We start from the raw sequence: 19,912 nt of genomic DNA on the forward strand, positions 1-19,912 counted from the left end.
TTGCAGAGGCAGCCCATAAGGAGAGCCCTGCTGAGCCAAACAGTGGCAGTGTGGAACACACCTCGTGTCCGAGAGCTGTCAGTGTCCGTAAGGGTGTCCTCGGGTTAGGCTATTGAGTCCCCTTTGCTCCCAACCTGTCCCTGAGTTCACCAGACTTGGGCAGGCTCCCAGCAGGCCGCTGCCAGCACCCCCCTTGCACTTCCTTGCACACTGTCTCAGAATCACTGGAGCTCCTTCCACATCAGCAAACTTAAAACAAATCCAGTGGGAAAAGTATCAAGCTTTCTTGTGGGTCCTGCCCCGATCCAGTACATGGGATTTCCCACTTCCATTTTGCAAAACTGAAGTGTCCTTTTTCCCAGTACATGGTAGGCATCCAGCACCATCAGTGAGATTATTTTTTTTTTGTCAGCATTTGGCTTTCTATCTTGCAGCATCACTGAGGTGAGCAGAAATTGTAATCACCTTCTCCCCCTTCATTCTAATTAGTGGTCCCTCTCTTGTGCATCCTAAAATTGGCCCCATGTGACATTTGCATGTCTACATGGCATTAGTATTTCCCAGTTGGTGCAGAGTGATTCTGCAGCTCAGCATGCAGCCACTCGGTGTGTCTGTAGCTAAAAGGAGGGGACTCACATGGGGTCAGAGGGGAATGGCATAGAGAACAACTAATTGCTTGGGCATTTGAACAATTAACACCTGTTAATGGAATCACAAGGTGGATCATTTGTAAGTATCACCAAAAGTTGATTTAACTGAAAATAATTCAGGAGTTTTGGAGGTCTGACTTGAAATAAGCTCCCATTTCCCATCCAAGTGCATGCAGCTGTGAGGCACCCAGGTAGGAAATCAGATTTCTTATAATCATCCCCTCCCTGTACCTGGTATCTGAGCACTCTCTGTGGGAGATCTCATCACTTTGGGGGCAGATGTGAAGTCAATGTCCTGTCCTCGTGCAGTCATTGGGGATCCCACAGTGTTCCTAGCAGTGGTGCTCTGGCCAGCTTCCAAACTGGGTAATTATACTGTGTTTCCCCAGATTCCCCCTGTAGTTTCCACTGGATACAATTTTCTTTTTCACATCCTGCCTGAGTCTGTACTGTGGCCCTGTATCTAATTAATTTAAGAGCTCTGAAAGTATAAAATGCTATGTAAGTACTGCAAGTACTATTATTACCAGTGTCCCAGCGTGATGCTGCGCAGCTGTTGTGCGCCAGCCCCAGAGGTGGGGATTCTGCAGAAGAGCTCTGAGGCTCCTTGCAAGGACATTGTAGACCTGTACCAAAGTAATATCCCTGGAAGAAGGAATAAGAAGTAGATTGCATTTATTAAACTTTAAAAAGTTTAATACAGTATAATCTTCTTCTCTTAATCTCCTTGAATGAAACAGTTTAACTAATACATTCTTGTGATGTTGATTTACTCTCATTTATATTATAGTTAGCCACACAGAGATTAGCACCTCCTTATGCTAAGAGCTGTATAAACTGTAGTAAGGATTGGATCTCATAATACAAATAAATCAGACAGGCAAAGAGATGAAAGTAGAACTGAGCATTGGAACCTAGAAGCCAAGGTTGCACACACTGGACTTTAAATTCTGCTCTGTAACCCAGTCTTTATTTCCACCTATTGTGGCTACCTCATCCCTGGAGGTGATTAAGGCCAGGTAGGATGGGGCCCTGATCTGGTGGGTGGCAACCTTGTCTGTGCTAAGGATTGGAATTAGATGGTCTTTAAGGTCCCTTCCAACTTAAGCCACCCTATGATAACCTAGGGTACCCAGCCTGCAAGATACCCACATGCAGCATTTAGTGCTCAGGGCTTCTCAAGGAAAAGGAGTTGTCTCTTCATAGAATTCATGCTCCCTGGGAACTGCTCCTGGAGAGGAAAGGGACAGGTGCCAACACAAAGAACTCTCTGAGTCTCTTCACAGCAGTGCTGGGCAGACTGAGGGCTCTCCATCCCGTGGGATGAGGAGAAAAGTGGTTCTTTAAGGTTATTTGGAAGCAGTGCTAACATGAGCTCTCGTATGGAGCACAAAACAACTAGACGGTGACAGAGCAGGCCATTGGAGCGATGGATGGCTTCATTTTAAACAGTAAACTTTTAAGCTTAAGGAGATCAGAAATGAAATGATGTTTTTAAAACTAAGACAAAGCACAGGCTGTGTCACTTCAGCTCGCAGGAGAGCAGTCCTTACAGTGGCAGCTCTTCCGCCCTGCCTGCTGCTAGCTCTGCTGACAGGCTGTAATGGGAGATCCATCAAACCTGGCTGCTCGCAGTGAGGCTCTCTGGGAACCAAGAGGAGCGACGGCTCTTTCATCTCTGCCCACACAGCTTTTGCAGCAACACAACTCCAGCATCTGTAGTGGAACTGATCTCAGTTTGTGCTGATGAAAGCTTGAGAAAAATCAGACTGACTTGTCTTTTTTGCTGGTTTATGACCTAGTCCTCCAGCCCTGAGGCACCCTTACATGGAAGGCAGGATACACATCAGAACCTTCATGCTGCAGTAATTGTCTGTGGCTGAGACTCTGGCAGCCCCTCCATCCCTGAAGCCTGTGCTTTGGATTCTGTATGGCTTTCCTTCTGCTCCTCTGTCCGTATGGGCAGACAAGAGGTTTATCTCTGCACATGGGAGAGTGTGCTTGAAATGATCAAAGAGGGAAAGTATTGATTTTAGCTGAGCTTTCTGTAGCCCTGAATTTGGAAAGCCTCAGAAAGGAGATGGTTAGCTGTGTTCCAGGGGAGGCCCTCGCACCATTCTGACTTGAGGAAAAGAAGATGAGAAATTTCATTCCCAGTGAGGGATTTGGACAGAATGCACAGCCAAAGGATGTTAAACATAATGCAGAGGGAGTTTGGGTCTGAGTGCTATTTATTTTAAACTCAGAGTAAACACAGTAGTTTAGTCTTCTCTTGAAGCAAAAGCCCAAACCCAAAAGCACTTTTTTTCTCACTTTTCTTTGTGTTCCTATGTGACCTTGCTGTTGTGAAGCCCATGTTAAGATTATGAATTCTGATGGGAGCAGAACATGAGAGCTATGCCAACCAAAAGTAGAACATGGATAGTAGAAGCATCCTGAAACAGCTGTGCCCAGGTCTACATTATGTACAGCCCAGAGCATCCTGCTTTAGCCTGAGATTTGCTAGCAGTTCTGATGCTGAGCCAGGAACAGGAGAGATAGAACTGTTTGTGGTATAGCAGGGTTTTGCTCATGGTGTGGCATTAATGCAAACCAGCCTTTGGCATCAATTCAAGTGAAATGCTGAATTGGAATTAGGACAGGAAATGGGAACTCTTCAGTATGCCAAGGTAAGCTGGATTCACGTGCCTGTCTCAGAACTGGTGCCTTCCCTGGTCAGCCTTAGGGACTGGGATCCTTCATGCTCTCTGCCAAACTGCATAAGCCAGCAGAAAACCAGCAAACCTCTCCCCAGTCCAGTTACCTGCTCGTGCACTTACTTGTTTTCCTCATTCAGTGACCGAGTGAATTGTTCTGTAATCTTGGTAATTATTATATTTCATGGTTTAGTGCAAGGGAACGTGCTCACTTCAGGGGGTGCTGTTATTTTAAAGGGACAGAATTCAAGCCCGAGGACGCTGCAGGGGTGCAGTGTACCATCTGTTTAGCTGCTTTGTTTATGGTAAGCTTTATGAAACCCATTTTGCTCAGGAGGATGAACTGGATGTGAATGGTTGACAATGACATTTAGAAGAGACAGTCTGGCAAATAAGAAAGCATGAGAGTCTCCTGTGGACTGTTAACTACTGAATAAAATATGAATAGCACTGTGTTATTACTAAAGTGAGCTATTTTTAATGATTCCGCTTATAACCTGCCAACCCTCTGACGTAACAGCAGCAGCACTCAAAAGACATGAATAATAAAGAAGGCCGTTTAAAAGTTGCCCTATATATTAACATATATTCTGACATGGGTCTCAGGTGTCTCTAATGAAGAAAAAACGTTTGCACAAAGAGCTAACAGGAAAATCATGGATTTCTCCTTCCCACCTGAAAGTTATTGATTTAATTAGTGTAATGAAGCAGAAAAAAATCTTAACATGTTTGATTAAAATTTTCTGTGTTGTTTTTGGACAGAAGCAGGGAGCTTTACTCTTACTAGATGAGGAAATTAACAAGATTTAGTAGAGTTGCCTTTTTCTGATTTAGTAGTCTGGAATAATGTGCACCCAAGAACTTTGAAAGTCTGGATGAGATTAACATCTCTGGTTAGCAGATGTTCATTTTGAATAAATCTTGGACTACCAATAAAGAGTAATAGAGCACAACAAGTCTGAGAATACAGTGTTCTAGTTCAGATAGAGAACTGAAAGAAGAGGAGGTGTTCTGGCCAAAATCCAGCTTCCAACACAGGTCCCTACCTGAGCTTGTTCCAACTTCCCTCCATGGCCACACTCGTCCTTCACTGTGGTATCACGGCGCAGTGCTGCCTTGGCAAGTGCTGATGTCCCCTTTGGCGAGAGCAGAGTGCCAGATTAGGACGTTCCCAAGCCCTGAAAGCAAAGGTTAACTGGGCCAGGAAGCAGCCTGGGGATTTGTTGGTGCCTAGAGCATCCTTAAGGAAATCTGCTGCCACAGAGAGATAAAGAGCCAGGCTGACACATGGCAGGAGGAATAGCGCCCTGATGGAGGTGCTCCCTCTTGCTGTAAAAGATTATGTTGTTCAGGTAAGGAAATGACAATTGGAGCTGAAATAACAGAAAAGGGGCAAACCAGCCCCAGAACTTCAGGCTAGGTGAGTTCACCAGAGACTTACAGTTGTTCCAGATCCTTATGGTTTCTTCCTCCCATCATTGCTGGTTAACCGGTGATTTATGCACACGCTTGTGTTTTTCCAGGGCTTTGACCAAGACTTTGTCTTCATCCAATGAAATTATTGTGGATGACTTCCAAACCAGACATTCATGAGTATAATCCTAATTTATGTGGGAACTTCCACAACCTGATCTCTCTACTCCATGGCCCTCATAATGCCTATAGTGGTTGTGGGTGCCCAGCAGACAGACCTTCCAAAGAACAGCATCATCAGTCAAACACAAATCCTTTTCCAAGCAGAAGTTGAAGGATTTACCAGGACCTTGTGACATGTATTCCTGAATATCTCTGAATTTGATTTAAAGGTGCTCACAGAGTAGTAATTAACTCAGAACTGCCAAGCACAAATGCAGTTCAAGGAAGTAATATTTCAGCTTTTCAGCACTTAAATGGAAAAATGAATTAATCATTGGCAATTACTGAGTTAAAAGACTAAACTCACAACTCGAAATGCTCCCACACAGTCTCATTTCCAAAGCCTTCATTAACTGAGCTAATAATTGCTACTGCCGTTATTTAAAAAATTTACTAGTCGGTTTTGCAATGTGTAAGAAATTCATGTTGTCCATTCTATGGAAATGTCCCATTTGAACATAAATTCTTGCTTTATTGGACAGTAAAAGTGTCTTGTGTACTGGCAGAAATCTCCTGGAGTCACTCCTAAACCAAGGGTCTGCTCTGGCTGCTCATGAGCTCTGTGGTCCCCATCAGGGCTCTAAATGTGTGGAGTACTATTTTTCCTCAGAGAATGAAGCTGAAATGTCTGATGGTTTCTCATCAGCTCCCATATCAGCATGGAAAAGTTTTCATTTGATTATCTCTTTTTGTTCTGTCTAATATAAAGATGATTCAGTGTCAGTAACTGAAGGAATGATATCAAACACTTAACGAGGCCAATGCTGGAATAGCAAACAATTGTGTCTTATTGCAAACATATCCCTGAAAAAATAATAGGTTCTCTGCCAAAAGGAAAGCTTGGAAAAGAGAAGAGGTTGACAGGAGAGGAGGTCATGGAGAGGGGTAGCTGGCAATGTGATAGGGAGGAGTTTGGAGAAGAGAACAGGAAGAAATGGGTCTGTTTTGTTCTCATTTCTAAAATGGTATCCTCATGTATGGAGCCCAGCTTTGATTGATAGGAAGTTTAACAAAAGAGTGATTAATCAGATCCTAAACATAGTAGTCTTTTTTTTTCTTTTCTTTTTTTTTTCCTGGCTTGTTTGTTTATTTTCTTGTCAAGAAATCAGGGAAAGAAATACTGCTTTGCATTAATGCTCAGTGATTTTTTTTCCCTTACTCTTGAATTAGCCACCAAACAGAGGAACCTGTTCTCTGCAGAGCTGTGGGTGCCTGGGGCATTCCCTAGCTCTGCAGCTGCCAACACAAAGCAGGACATGCTGGCAGCAGAGGTGAGCCCTCGCTCTGCGTCCCTGCAGCACTGGTTGTATTTGTGGAGCTTCCCTGGATGAATAATTTAAGGCTTTTGCCATAGTGTTGTACAATCCCTTTTGGAAAGGGAATTGTAAAACACTGATCATGATTCTGTTTAGCGAATAGCAGGATGGTGGAGGACCAGAAAGAAGAGTTCTGGAGAACAGAATGAGTGAAATGTGTTATTTGGAAGTTGTTCCGCAGCTCTTTTTTCTTCACCTTTGCACAGTCTCGTGTGCATGTGCACATCAGTGTATGAATAGTTTAGCAGACCTTGGCAAAGGAATTGGGAACTGCAAAAAGCTGTGCTGAACGGCAGGGAGTTAGGAGGGGAGGCAAGTGCAACTTGAGGCCCTGCTCCTTTCAGTCCCTCACTCTTCCCATGTACCTGATGGACATTCAGGGGTGAAGCTTTGCTTTATTGCTGACTTGACACAAAGTCTTATTTTTTTGGCTCATCTGTGATGGGCTGAATGCGTGCCCACATCAGAAATTCTCACTGATCTGGTCTTCACAAAACACCTCAGCTATTGGCAATGCTTCGCATACAGCTTCACAGCTTTTGGAAACAACAGGAAAGAGAGAGGGACTTAGAGCAAAATCAGAACATGTCTAGGCACTGAAATCCCCTGCTCTTGTTTTTGTTGGACACAGCAGCATGTCTTTGTGGTATCAGTCATTAGGCAAAGCATTTGCAATAATTTATTTGGTGCATCTCGCCCATTTTTATTCTTACTAATTATACTAAAGCAGAGTTTGATGTCTGTATTTTATTTTATTTTTTGGTATTCAAATCAGATCCAAAGCATTGTGCCAGCTTATTCCTGCCTGTTGGGCCTATGGAGAAACTATTCACTTGGAGTATTTACCACTTAATATTCATTCTTCCAACTCCACAATTGGGCAACTGTGTGATCTAATACTAATTTTGGAACTTGGCTGAACCTCTGAAAAACCTACAGAGAGGATAAGAGATTCTAACTTCTCCTACCAGGCTGATTCAGTAGGAGTTGTTCTACGAGCATACTAACCTCAACTATTCTATTTTGTATGGTACCTCTAGAAAACTTTGCAACCAACATTTTAATTAACATAGATCTTTTTGTATATATTTGAGGATAAACAAAAAAAAAGGGGCCACAAACTGAAGCAGATCCATGGGCTTTGCTCACATTGCTGAACACTGCTATGTGTTTTCCAAGCTGTGATGTTGATGGCTTTTCATCTGATTTCCATATAATAAGAAAAAGAATCATTTTTCCCTAACTGTAGGCAATTGGATGAGCCATAAGTCAGAATTAAAATATGATTATCTGTTGCGAAGATCACATATTCCTTTCAAAGTTTCATTATTTACAATCCTTTTCTTGGTGACATTTCAATTCTTAGGAAATTATGCTCTAAATTGTACCTAACATGCTCACCACCCACACCTACCACATGCAATAAGCTTATGAGATAGGAAGGGCGAATGTTTCCATTTTAATTTTGTTTTTTAATGAGATTTTGGAGTGGAGGGTGAGTATTTTACTAAAATATACAGCAGAGATTTCACAGCAAAGGAGTCTAACAGGGCATTCAATAGCACTTATCTGCAATATTATTTTCCTGTCATCTGGGCAGCATTCGTCCCATTCTCTCAGAAGCACTGAGAATGTTCTCTGGAGATGCACACAGGGTTTGCTCAGCTTAATAGTGTGTTTGGGACCCATGGGAGCAGGGCAGTGTGTAGAAGGATGTATCCCCAGAGGATATGTAATTCATTGGCCATATGTAGGTGCTACAGCAGATGGATGTGATGTATGGGGCCTTCAGCTCTACTCCTTCCTCCTCCAGGAGCTCTGATGGTTCCATGCTTGTTTATCAATACTGGTGTTTGGCTCACAGAATCACAGAATCACAGAATGGCCAGGGTTGGAAGGGACCTCAAGGATCATGAATCTCCAACCCCCTGCCACATGCAGGGCCACCAACCTCCCCATTTAATACTAGACCAGGCTGCCCAGGGCCACATCCAATCTGGCCTTGAATACCTTCAGGGATGGGGCATCCACAACCTCTCTGGGCAGCTATTCCAGCACCTCACCACTCTCATACACATACACAAGTGTACTCTCTTGTACACTTCAATGTGGGTTTCCTCCAAAAAGGAAAAAAGGAAAGCACATCCTTTATCATTATTAATTTTTTTGAGAAAATTTGGTAGAACTTATGTTGAGGGGAAAAATAATTAAAAGCTGTAACTGGGTCAAAATCTGATCTCAGATAATCTGCTGTGACCGTGAAGTAACTCTGTGGGACTGAAGCCAGGACTGCAGTTATTCTGCCCTTCCTTAGTGCAGGAGCACAGAATCCATTCTGCTGTCTACTGGGAAATACAGTTGGATGTGATTTTGTCTTCTCTTTCGGGAGCTTAATTGGCTTCTTTGCTCAGAGCAAGAGCGGAATGCTGAAATCTATAGAAGATATACCCATAATCATAAAAGATTTATTTAAGGGTATTCCTTTCTCATTTCATTACAGCAGTAGCGTAGCCTGAAACCTACCTATTTCCAAAGGCTTACAAAACTCGCCTCTCGAACCAGTATCTAATGCACTGTTCAGTGCTAAAGTCCTTGTGGGAGCTGGCAATATTAGAATTACAGGATTCCCATATAGCAGCTGCAGGATTTCCAGCAGGCTGAGACTGCCTGTAAAGACCATACGGATTTCGCTTGTCTTCACGTTAGGAAAGTATTCCTGTTTTATACACCAGTGTCCAGATTCTCAGCAAGCCTCCAGTGTTTACAGCCACAAAATTTGTCAGCTCATATGTCTGAATGCTGCGATATTGTAACAGCGGATGCACCAGAAACTCCCTGTGCAGCTCTGTAGTTACAACTCCCATGTCCAAAAGACAGCTGCAAAATGTGCTCATTATTGCAGAGTTGTAGCCAAAGAACTACAGCACCCCAAATATCACAGATGGTGCTGCAAAGACACGGGGTTGGTGTTTGCTGACAAAAACAGCCTGGGAGCTGAGGCTTGTGCAGGGGAGGGACAGTGCTGGCTGGAGCCTGTGCTCAGTGCCGTGTTGGGACAGCATCAGTGGACTATGTTAGGTATGAGTTTCCCTGGGGAAATATTTGTATTCCCATGGCTTTCACAGATCTTAGTGGATGGCAAAGCATCCTGAGACTTCCCAGCCTGGTAGGGGACACCGAATGAGCTGCTCAGGTGCAGATGGACATGTAAGAGCCGGGACCCGGCCCAGATTGCTGTTGTTTTTTGATCTTAGCCCTGAGACAATTTTTCTTGCTGCTAAATTTTAAGAGCACCCTGATCTAGATTTTCTTCAAGCCTCTCTCTGATCCACACTCTATAAATAGTCTTTGCATTCAGCAGCTTAGATGGAATAAAAAAAATGAAGGGGTATACTCTTTGCTGCAAAGCTTGCAAAGCCCTCAAAGCTTGCCTTTTGAAAGCACTCTGCTTAGTAGGAACGGGAGGAAGTTATGGGTGTTTGACTAAGCTAATGCACTCGGTGAACCAGGGGAGAGCTGCAAACTCACATTTTTAAATAAATGTCAGATTAATTTTTAAAGTTTAAATGCATATTTTGCATTCTCGCTCTTAGCTCTCTCTGATGCTTCCCAAAATGCAGAGACCACTGCGGCCAGGCTGCCAGGAGATCCCTGGAGGTGGTGGGAAGGATGCAGGAGGGATTCCACGAGCACCAAGTCTCCCATGGTGTTTGCAGCACGGGCATAATTCCTTCCTTGCAGAGAAGCCCTTAGCCTGCTGCTTAGCTCACTTTGACAAAAATCAAAGAGCACTTTACCTTTCCATAATGCTGTTTATTTCCTTTGAGCGATACCAAATTGAAGCCAAGTGGAGCACATGTGTTACAGCTCATCAGTGCAATGGCATCTCCTGTAAACAGGGTCACTGTAGTTATGTCAGATCTCTACTGAGCGCAGATTTAATTTAATCAAGGTATTCTCTAGTGTCAAGGCCCATCTGTTTAAAATTAGCTCTGTGATCTCTCTAGGTCCTTTTTAAAATGTTGAAGATCCAGAATCTGTATCCCATAAAGGTTTTACTGTGCAAACGACATCCAGAGTGCTAAAAGAAAGAATATTTCCTAAGGATGAAGCTGTCTTTTTGAAAGTTTGTTGATGAGCAGCAAAAACAAATACATGAGCAGGGAGCTGTGCTATTCGCTGGGACTGGAGGAATTTGGCAAGAGGGAGGGCTATAGGGGTAACACAGAGGCAAGGTGTAAGCGAGCTGTTCCCTGGCACTGGAGTGAGGGGAGAAAATCTTCCAGGCAGCAGACCAGCTGCAGAGAGGAGCAGAGGGCAGCCAAGGGTTCCTGCAACCCTAACAGTTGAGCAGGACCAAGGGAGGATGCTCACCTGTGAGACTGGCAGAGTATTCTCCAGGAGGAGATCTCACAGAGCTGAAGGTTTAAGCAGGCTGGTGGTTGTCTTCTCCTCTTTTGCTGTACATTTTAGGTAAAATTCCCAGAAGGGTCCCCCAGCTGCCAGCTCTAACAGCCTGAGCCCCTGCAGTGATTCACCAAGGAGGACAGCTGGCAGTCACTGGGGGTTGATTTGTCCTCCATAGCACATCAAGGTATAGTCTACTAGAAGCTGGTGACAACATAGATTTGCTAAGTGTTTTTTTGATTAAATGGGCCTATAACAGCACCTGGGAACACCCAGTGTGTAAGTTTTCCTTTCCATGAAATGGAAACACTACAAGCTTCTCCCCCACTTCCACCTCCCTGGCCACTGCATTCCTTTTCCCAAGTAGAAGTGAGCTCCGTGCTTGCATCCAGGCAACCCAGCCTGCCCCCACTGCTCTCCTTCTGAGCCTGTCCTTTTCCAAATATCAGCAGAATTTAAAGGCAGAGTTTGCAGTAAAAAAGAGCTGCGCCTTCGAAAAAGAGCGCCTTTAATCACAGTTTGCAATGGCAGCTTGCACAGTAAATAATATCTTCTTAAAATTATGTTGCTGCTGTTCAGCAAACTCTTTTCCGTGAACAGAAATGTCACAATGACCCCACCCCAGTCAATGTCCCCTGGGAAGCCCTTTCCCCACCCCATGTGGGCTCTGGGTCCCCTCAGCTGCCAGAGCTGAGCCTCTGCCTTGATGCAGTCATGCTGGGGATTCAGGTCTGCAGTTGTTTTCCATTTCTCTTTTCAAAACTGCTCTTTAATAATAACTAAAGTCATTATTAATTCCTTTTTTAGACTAAAACAGAGATTATCGCGACTGTCTCTCAAGTATGCACTAGCACTCTTTAAAAGCAAGTGTTTTATATAGCACCTTCAGATTAATATGTATGCAAATAACATTTTACAGATTAATTAGTATGCAAATTAAGCCATGTGTTATTTGTGTATACATATATCTTCCCAAGCCTGCTGCATGGACAGGATGGGGGCACTGGTGTTTCTCTCTCCCTGGCAGTTGTGTGCACTTTATTTTGTCTGCCCCTGTCCATAGGGGCCACACAGAAATATGAGGTTTGGCTGCAGATACTGAAACCAAGGAGTGTAGCTACAGAGTCATATCATGGCCTGCAGGGCTCTCGTAGTGCTTCCTGCATCCTTTTCTTCCTCTTTTCCCAACCAGCTGAATGTGTCTGTTCTCACAGAGCATCTGGAGTAGCAGTCAGCTCTCCAAAGCTAGCTTTCCCTGCATAGCATCACTCAGCACACAGTGTGGGACCAGTTTGGTGGGAGGCTTTGGTATGGCCAAGTGAGATGATGAGCCATAGGGTGGAGCAGCCTTCTGTTTAATTTAAGAATCTTTTCCCTATGTTTCGAGCCCAACAGTGAAATCCCTGCATCCAGCTGCATTTCACTGCCTCATTACTTCATAGATCATCTCAATAATCTGATTCCAGAGCTCCCACACTGTATTCCCACTTCTCCAGCCATCAGCCAAGTGAGCTGGGTTAAATTTCTCGCAGCGCAGAGGGAACTAGAATAGACTACGCAAGAGCCTAATTAGCAGTCTTTTCCTTTTACAGCATATTGAAGTTTTCTAGGCATTGAGCCATGTTCTTTCATAGCCTTTCTCCTTCCCTCCTTCTCTCTTTTTTTTTGGTAGCTTCTAATTTTTTATTAAAGGATAACAGCATTATTGGCAGTACGAGATACCTTCTTGCATACCACTAGGCAGTAAAAAGGGAGGTGTCAGATATACAAGATAAAAATAGAGCCAAAGCAGTGAGGCACATTGCAGGAGTTGTACATACAGCCATAAGAAAACCTGTATCTGTAATTTGCTTTTAGTCAGTTCATATCTTGGAGCTTTCTTCCAAAGACGTCCAGTTTCACCTTCCTAGGAATAAGAATAAAACCTTCCAATTTTCTTCATTGGACCGTTTTTCTAGAGTGGTCCTCTGTGGCCCAGTTTACCTGCCAGTGTTGCTCCCTTGGTGAGTGGCAGTGTGTCTTTCTGTCCATGTGTCCCCTACGCCAATAGCAATGAAAGCTGCTGACCAGTCAGGCAGGTGGTATGTGTTCAACAACAGTGCAACCATTGCAAGTTTCCTAGAAGACAAAGGATAAGCGCTGTCTAGGATTGCCAGACTTACAAAGACCTGTGCTATGGTCTTGAGAATTTCTCCCCAGCCATCCACAGCACTGACAGTCCCTGTGCATAGTAAGAAGCCACTGAAATGATGAATGCAGCATGCAAACGCGTTCAGTAGTCGATTCATTGCCACTGAAGATTTTCCTTTTCCCTGAGTGTGCTGAACAAAGCAGAGCTGGGGAGTGACTGTGGGAGGTCCAAGTCCATGTCCTTCAGCTGCCTCCTGGGAGGCTTTAATTTCTTCTCCTGCAGCCTTAATGAGTGCCCTGGGCAGCCAAGTTGGATGTTTTTCCTCTGTCCCAATCATTGTTTAACAGCTCACACCACAATAACCAAAAAGGACTCACCTTGAAGAGTCAGTGGTTTGCTGGACCACTTCCAGTTGGCCTCTATGAAACTGGACCTGCTTCTCAGGGATTTGATTAAGTTCCCACTGAATTCAATAGCGTAACTGCTATTAAAATCTACTGGAGCAAGTCATATGGTAACAAAAGTTGGATTTTAATTTATTATAATAACATGAAACCTAATGCTGGCTTTGCACAGTGATCCCCTGGAAGGGTGAATGTGGAAAAGATGAAAAAGAGCAGGAAAAAGCAAAAAGATGCTGTTAATTCGGAGACAGATGTATTTATTTCAAGTAGATTATTCTTAGAAACACTCATAGCATTATTTACAAGAATCTTTAAAAAATTGCAGTGCTACAAAACTGAGATTCATCACTGAGGTAAAACATTTCATTATTATTTCTCAAATCAATTCCCCAAGCACACTATGAATTACAGGATTTCAGCCAGCCTTTTCAAGAAACCTCTTTTAAAAATTTACATAGCTTATAACAGATTGCCAGAAATATTGCAAGCAGCCATTAATTTACTCCTAACCAATTAAAGACTATGCTAACACATGCACTGATATGCACACACTTGTTCCTAATTTTTCTCCTGCAGTTAAGCATGAACAAAAAGACATGCCTTAGAACTAAAAAGAATTTGAAGGCATTTTCATGCTTTCTTTTTTTGGACTCAAGGGCAAATGTTTCTGTGATAAATATCATCCTGTTTTGCTTTTCCAAGGAAGAAACCTATTTACAAATCACTACAATTTCTCTGCTGATGGTTGACACATAGATTTGCAACAGCCGCGTGCAATCAGAAACAAGACCTCCATTAGCTTTTGGGATTAACTTGCTAGGGTTGGTGATTTAATTAATTTATTGGAGACAATGGATTGAAGAAAGATGTGGAACAATGGGATTTAGGAATTTTTTTTTTAATTTTTTTTTTTTACTTACTGAATTGACAAGGAGATTTACAAAAATCGCGATGATCACAAACGTTGTCTTGGGAGCCCTGAGTGTGAACCCATTTACTCACTCTTTTTGTTAGCAGGGGTGATACTACTTGAATTAAATATCATTGCTTTGTCAACAAGGTGTCTGTCTCAAAGGACCTGCATATTGCTGGGTTGTCTTCCAACAGGGCGATCCCCTTCATTCTCTGCTGTGGAAACATCTGGGATTACAACTCCCATTGCCACTATTGATGGTTTGCGCCTGGAGGAGGAATTAAGGAGAAAGTAAAACAGCAAAGGAAACTGGCTTGAAATAGGAGAGTGGGAAAGCAATTAATCTGGCCATCAGTGATGTGCTCCCCCAGTGTTTCAAAGCAGCGGGAGTGGTTTATACACTGAACTCACACTTGGTAGAACAGTGGTAGAAGAAGACTCCTACCTGAAGCCAGGCCTTCCATTTTGCCTTTGCAAGTGGAAATCTGATTTATATCCCATCACAAGAAATTTTGTGTAATGAATGGAACACTCTGGCTAATTCACAGGGAAGCTTGGGGCTGAGATGACCGAAAAATGGCAGGTCCACCTGCAGTCAGCCTGCAGGACTTGCCCTGAAGTTCACCTGAGGGTTTGGTTCATGTCACTGGGTTGGTGCAGTCACACCGGGGCTGTAGGAGTGCATGAAGGCTGGCATGGCCATCAGGGGATCATGCTTCAGACTCTTTCTCCTTGCCAAGTAAAACCAGTATGAAAATTGCTCTGCAAAGCTGTGGTCACCCTTGAGAGTCATCCATCTGAGTTGCTGGCTGTGCTCCATAGGGCAAGAACATTCCTCTGCAGCTAAGCATTTTCCAAATTATAATAAAACCCAAGTAAGACAAATGAGGTTGAAAACATTGTGATCCCTGCTATGAACTTTCCACTCTGTTTCAGCTAAAGCTGTAATACTACGAGCCCTGTAAAAAGGCTTGAAACACTGGGTTTACAGTGCAAGCAGTGCCTAGTGCATGCCATGGTACCTGGAGTTGGCAACATGCTCATGTACTCATGTAGCTACAAGGCACTACAAGCGCTTCTTTGGGAAGGCACCATGGTTATTCTTCCTTTGGCAATGGCAAAGCTTGCCGCCTTCAACAAATTATTACAAATTTCAATAGGGAAAAGAAAATCAATTGCACTTGAATGAAATTTTTGATGGTTGCTCTAACTCTTCTGATGGGCCCAAACAAAAGACTTGAGTTTAATGTGCGTGTATTTTGAGCTGTGCCCCTTGCTGACCCTCCAGTTTAATTTCCGTCCTTCAGATGAGATGAATGGAGCGTGAAGCAGGTCATATCTCAAACAGTGACACATGGGTTACAGACAGAACTCACGGGCAGGAGAGGGAGCCAGTTTGTAGATTAAATCAAAGCAGTTCTGAATAGATGGGAGGTCAGCAAGGGCCAGCTTTGACATTTGATAGGACCTTGTGATCAATCAGCTCTTTCTTGGGTCTTCCAGGTTTCTTGATGACAATGCTTCTTTAAATAAATAAAGAAAGAAATCCAGATGGGACATATTGAAAACTGCCAAAGCAGCCCTGGATTGTGTAAAACGAGAGGGATTAATTATTATCAAAGATGATAATAGCAGGAGTTGTTTAAAGCAGCCAGCATGGAAGTTAGTGCTCTTTAATTGGAAGCATTTCATCTGCATGCAGCTGTAATCAATTTTTTGCATAGTGTGTATTATGTCACTAAGATTTTGGTAATAGTCCAAAAACATGAGAGCAAATGTTGGTTGTTTATGGCACTTGGGAGTAATCAAGAGTCCCTGATTAAAATCCTGCCATTGAGTTGAAAGAAAGCTGAGGTGATATCCTGGCCTCTAATGAAATGTGCCCCCTGCTAAGTCATCCCTGCCAGCATGATTTATCTAGGGGGAGTGTAGGAACATCTCTGAGAAGCAAATGTTTTGCTTCAGACATGGACTGGGTCTTGTGAATAACTATTTTATGTGAAATTCTCCATGGGAGGAACCCCCACCTATGTTTGTCCTGATCTTTGCCACATAAACACTCTCAGGTAGAAGCTTGCAGGGCAGTACTGTAGGATAGCACTCCACACCAAGCCCCCTTCCCCCCTTTGATATATTGATGTACATTGTTTTCATAGGCAGCATTAAGCTTTTCTGGGAGAGTATGCATCTTAGGAGAGTTTGTTGTGACCAAATGGAGCAGTGCATTCAGAAGATTACAAGAGGATTTTTTTTTTGGCTGTTTTTCCACCCTTAGAAAAATAAATGATGTGGTTTCTTGCTCCTCTCCCTTGCTTCAAGCAAGAATGGGAAATACAGCATCTACTTGGGGGCTGGGGTGTGGAATCTATTCAGAGATCATTCTGAAAATATTGTTTTTCAGGAAAATATTAAATTTAAGAAAATCTGCCAAAAGTTTCTTTTGGAGCATAAAAGAAAAATAGATGCAAAAACCTCATTTTATGGCAAGGCAAGTGCTGTAATGAAATGGAGAAGAGCTGATGAGGAAAGCAGGGTTTGGAAGCTGGTTTAGAGAACAGTGAATTTCCCCAGTGAGCCACAAACTTCTCTATGTGGTCTTAGCCTCTTGCTCATGGTTGACAGGCTAGGGCTAACATTTCCTTACCTTGGGGGATAAACTCCTTTCATCTACAGCAATATAAAGACAGTAGGTCCTGCAGTGATGGAGAACCATATAAGTAACTTGACAGGCAGAGTAATGGGCTTGTGTTTCAATGTTCTGCTAAATAAGGCTCCGCTGGGCATCCCTGGACACATGCTTTCAGGAGAAATGAAAATGTCAGGAAGTCTTGCGGCTGCCATAGGAATTCATCAGGCTGTGATCTCACAGATCTGATCAGCCAATGCAATGTGAGGGCAGGATTTGGCCCCTGAGACAGGTAGTAGCCATCAAAAGATATTAGCTTTCATAAACCCACTGGCAGCGAGAAGATGGGAGTGGGGAATCTGCTAATTATAGCTGGAGAGATGGAGCCAGAAATTCCCAGCTCCTCTCTCCTTACCATTTGGTGTCTTCTTGCAAGGCTGCAGGCTCTGGGCAGCTGTAATTCTCTGTACTTTAGGAACTCCTGTGAGGAGTCTATTGGAAGTAAGGTCCATCTGCATGCCTGCTTGTCTGCCCATTCTGTGCCAGTCAAATCTCAGTCACCTCAAAAGGTCTTGGATTCAACAGAAAGCTACTGGATATGGAATGTTGAAGTATTATAGATGTTATCTGCCTATACGTGCTGAGGAATTAGTTAAAATGATAGCATAACTTAATCACAAATATTTCAACGCTCTCTTCTGTACACTCATTTCTTTTATCAGAGACAGAGTCCCTCAGTCTACTCCCTCCCCACACCATGTGCTGTTTCTCCAGTGCTTAACCATCTTCTCTGCGCTGTCCTTGTTTGCATCAGATCTTTCAACATAAAGATATGGATGTGGCCACGTTCTCATCAAGACACTCCAAATCTTGCTTGGGAGGGAGGAGAAGGTAGCAAAAGCCAAATGCATATTCCATGCTAAGAATACAGCAGATCTGGTCTTTATGAGAAACTCAAAGTGAATGCTGTTTATGTGGTAAGAGGTGCATGCAGGGAATACCTCTTCTGATTAGCGTTTTGGAGAATGTTGGAGCCTATTTTAAGCTGAAGGGGGGAGTGACAGAGCAGCACCCTGGCTGGGAAAAGCATCCAGCCTGGGCTGCAGCTCAGCCACTGCTTCAGCTGAGTCTCTAACAGCTCAAAAAGAGCTTGGCTAAATATAATGCATAACTACGCTGTGTTATTTCATTTTACTTTGTAAGAACTCTGCTCTCAATTTATATTTAAGAACTTAACCCTTTTCTTCACTGAAATAATGGGAAACTGGGGATTGTTTCTTGCAAAGTTCAAAGCATTCACTTTGGGCTGGTAAAGGTCAAGTGCCCAGAGGACAGCTTTGGCCAGCAGGCAGTGTTACTGTCTCTCTGGAGAAGTGGGTATGTGCAAAGACATTCCTCAGCTCTGTGCAGTCCCCTCCTGTTGCTGTTTGCTTGCTCCTGGACAGCCCACAGAGGTACTGTGGCTGCTCACAGTTCTTGGTCTTTACACCTGAACGCTCAGAACATTTAACACTTTGTTGTCCTCGGGCTTCAGGAGATGAACCCTGGCACTAAGAGCAGGCTGCAGGCTCCTCAGATGTCCTCTTCCATAAAATCCTCAGTCTACCTCATCTTCAGAGACGATTACTAAAACTCTATTTTTAGGGATCTGTGAAAAGTAAGTTTTTCTGAAATCATTACATATTTTGTTCCTCTTCCAAGTGCTGGCTTTGACAGGAACGGGCAGCAACCAGTAAATGGTTTAAATTCCTTCCAGTGGAGCAGATGCAGACCTGATGTAACAAAAAGCTGCATGCTTTGCATGCATACGCCTGCACTGAATGTCAGTAGTGGGTAGGAAGGACAGCCAGTAAATGGGTGCCTGGTGCAAGATGCATTGCTTGCCTCCCTCATTTTAAGGAGCCATAAATGCATGCAGTGCCTTCCTTAGATGCAGTCTGACATATCTAGATGTAGAAAGACATGAGGCAGGAGAAAAAGAAACTGTTTGGTAGAATGAATCTTTATTGCTACAGTTTAGCAAAATATGTCTGAGGGAAACAAGAATGGCCCTTCTGAATCACTTCTTGCATTTATTACACCGCCTGTGGGAGAGAGGAATGCTTTAGGCAAGCTTGCCGCACAATTTCTTGTAACAGCCCCTGCTCTGTCTGTATGTGCTGAAGAGTGTGCCCAATGTGATTAAAGCCATTTCTTTCCTCCCTGAGATCTGTCCTTCTGAAAGCATCTTTTCACTTGAGCACCTGGTCTGAGACAAACCAATTTGTCACCACCGTGTTTGACCATCCACTGTGAAGAAGGACAGCTTAGGTACAAGGAGCTTGTTCAGGTAGCAGAATAAGTATTTATGAGTATGATTTAACTCTTGAGATACTGAATTTTGTTTTTCCTGTGGACTAGCGAAAACTTAAAACACTTTGGAGCCATGGACTTCCAGGTGAAGGCTCTAATCTCAGTACAGTCACCACTGTATAATCATGAAAATTAAAAGGGAATGGAAGTGCTTTAGGAGCAAGAAAAAATAGGATCACTTCATTATTAATCATACCGTAATTTATTTGGGAAGTGTCTGCCCTTTTTTGTTTCAAATAATCTTGCTCTGTCCTGATTCAAACACGTTGCAGGCTCTACAGAACATATTTTCCCACTTGTATTCAAAGTCTGAGAAAAGAGTGCCACTGCAAGCTGCCATGTTTTTCATGCTTCATTATTGTACATTTTCTAGCACGTAATGAACTATCCCCATGAAAATTTGCTGTGAATTGTCTTGTAATTGCCTAGATATGAAAGAAAATGTGATTAGAATAAAATAACATTAACGTTAAAAATAGGAAAATTGCAGTTAATCCATGTGAAGAGAAATACTCCATCTCAGAAGGAAGAAAAGGTGCTGGAAAAGAGATGATAGAAATGGGGAGCTCAGCAAATCGCTGGGACCTGGCCACAGTGGGGGAAGGAGATGGCAGGTCTGTCTCTGGTTATGGAAGGGACAGGGTCAGGTCAGCACTGTGGTCCTGGTGGCCATGGTTAGCCTGCTGAGGATGCCACCTGCCTTGCATAGCAAAAGTTTTGCTAGAACACTGTCATTCTGGGGACCTGGATGGATTAGTGTGGAAAATTATGTAGCAAGGCAA

The 19,912-nt window shown here is 43.3% G+C and overlaps 1 protein-coding gene across 4 annotated transcripts in view; it reads left to right on the forward strand.

Moving 5' to 3' along the window:
- The window catches only part of TBL1XR1 (TBL1X receptor 1), a 309,082-nt gene that overhangs the window by 96,161 nt on the left and 193,009 nt on the right, over positions 1 to 19,912 (forward strand). The window lies entirely within an intron of this gene.

Source organism: Meleagris gallopavo, chromosome 11, assembly GCF_000146605.3.
Source record: "Meleagris gallopavo isolate NT-WF06-2002-E0010 breed Aviagen turkey brand Nicholas breeding stock chromosome 11, Turkey_5.1, whole genome shotgun sequence".
Lineage (NCBI taxonomy): Eukaryota > Metazoa > Chordata > Aves > Galliformes > Phasianidae > Meleagris > Meleagris gallopavo.